This window comes from Lissotriton vulgaris, chromosome 6 (assembly GCF_964263255.1).
Source record: "Lissotriton vulgaris chromosome 6, aLisVul1.2, whole genome shotgun sequence".
Classification (NCBI taxonomy): domain Eukaryota; kingdom Metazoa; phylum Chordata; class Amphibia; order Caudata; family Salamandridae; genus Lissotriton; species Lissotriton vulgaris.
The window spans coordinates 1,375,588,064-1,375,590,452 of NC_141694.1; positions in this window are offsets into that span (position 1 = coordinate 1,375,588,064).

Sequence of the window (2,389 nt, forward strand, 5' to 3'; positions counted from 1 at the left end):
TGGCATATTATTTTGGTAGTTATGGTCGACAACTTGAGAAAAACATTACCTATATGCAAATTATCTACATTTATACAATACTCTGATTTTTTTTCATTGTAAAGTTATGATGGAAGATAACAAATGCATTGATAGAGTTGAGATATATAACACCAGTTTACGAGTTGTGAATTTCTTGAACTTAACATGAAGGAATTAAACAGGGTGAAAATGATAAAGCAAACCAAAAAGTAAAGAAGTCAGTTATGGTAAACAAAACCATAGTTGAAAAGCCAAAATTGTTTGAAGTCCACTGTACAAAACACAACTGGCACCAGAAAGGTAAATGTGTCCAGAAATAGTCCACAGAGTGAATGCTATCTGCGCACTGGGGGAAATTTGGTTCGGGGTTATCTGATGGTGCTGGTAGAGGTCCTGCCATCCTCATCTCCTGATAATTTGGACAGATGTCCCTCCTATGGGAGAGGGGGAATACTCAGTTGCAGGCCCTGGGGAGTTGCAGGTGGTTATTCCGGTAGCAGGGCCTCCCTTCCTGTGTCTGTGGCAGATGTAGATCGGCCACATATTGTAAGACCACAGGAGGGAGTAGATAGTGCTGGAAAAGTCCTGCACCTATGGGTGAGCTCCCTCTGCAACTACTTCATCTCCTGGAGCTCATTGAGTACATGGCCCATCATAACTTTGGACTGATGATAGGCTCCCAAGACTTGGTCAATGGTGGTTTGAGTGAGAGTGACCCCAGTGGCCTCATTATGCTGGCCCACAGAATCCCTCCCATGACCCCTACCCTGTGCCCTTGGTACAGTGTGCCCCATACAGCTGGATCCTGGGTGAGCTGGAGTTGGTGCTGCTGTGGTGTTAACAGTACAAAGGACTGGGGACACACAATTGGTGTTACAGTGGTAGGAACACAGGAAGTGGAGCCTTCGATTAGCTGAGGTGTTACAACTGGGATGGGAGGTGTCAGTGTGGGCCAGTGAGACTCACTGGAGCCGTCTTCCCATGCTGACCAGATGGACAAGGATACTCAACGTCATCCAGATTACCAGGAGTGTTGTCCTTACTGAAGGCTTGATCCTGGGCTGGAGTGGAGGTCTCCTCAGTGGCAGATTCCTGGCAATGTGCTCTGGCAGTTGGACCTATTGAGAAATTTAGAAAATTTGTATTAGTAAAAGTGTGTATTATACATTCAAGTCTTTTGAGACAAACAATGTAGATCACTAGAAGTAAAATAAGGTAGAGTTTATTATGATCATAGCTTTCAGTGATATTGACCACATTACCCTAACCTTTAGCAATTGCAAACAGTACAACTTCAGATAAGCAGGTAATAAGATATCATGAAATGTTTATGAAGTGATTAGGAAGTATACCTAACATCTCCCAACCATTCAACCCACACAGCGGAGAGCTGAAATGTGTAATTGACAATTCCAGGGCCTAGCTGACTTCAAAATAGACATTTACACAACGCGGATGAATGCTTGGCATTAGTCATCATATGAACAATGCAGCAATTACCACTTATATTCAGCATAGTATTTCCATACTTTACAATGTTTTGGTCAACACAGTTTGATTTGTGGAACTCATTACATCAATTCAATTGGTTGAGAAGAACAGACCAATATTCAGAAAACAACACAGACCATTTTCAGTAGAGAACATTGAATAGGTATTGATCACTACATGACACTTTACCATATGTTGAAATCTGTTAGACTAGAGAAAATGAGTAATATGATGTATGTAATATTAGGCGCAACACAATACATTTACACAAACAATCTAAATTATCTGATGCTGATAGTTTGACGTTTGTATGTTATGGAAATATGTGCAGAACACATTGGCAACAGCTGAGTTGAGAACAAACAGGACATTGAGGTTTAATGAGACTTTGTAAAGTGTACCAGACTCCACTCCACCAGGTATTCCTGCCAAACCTTCAGGATGTAGGATCTGCAAGACCTTCACCTCCCAGGGCATAAGTTGTAATGGGAGCACAGCAATGTTGCTTTTAGTGCAATCTCCAAGATCGACTATTGGCTCATATGTGACAACATTAGGTAATCGTAAATTATTTTTTGAGTTTCATGAAGAATGAAGGGAGTGATAATTAGCCATAGCACATTTCAGTTAAATTATAACTAGTTGCAGCAAAGCTTTAGGGCCTATTTATATCTTGACTGACTGGGTTAACTCAGTCATGGCGAAGGAGAAAATTACCGTTGCCCTGACTGAGGCCGCGCCCGCCAAATTTAGAAATGACTGTTCTTGTCACTGCATTGCAATTTTGATGGACAGCTCCATAAACCTGATGAAGCCATAATGGCAAACGCAAATTTTTTTCAGTTATTGAAATAAAATCCCAAAACAGGACTTTCTT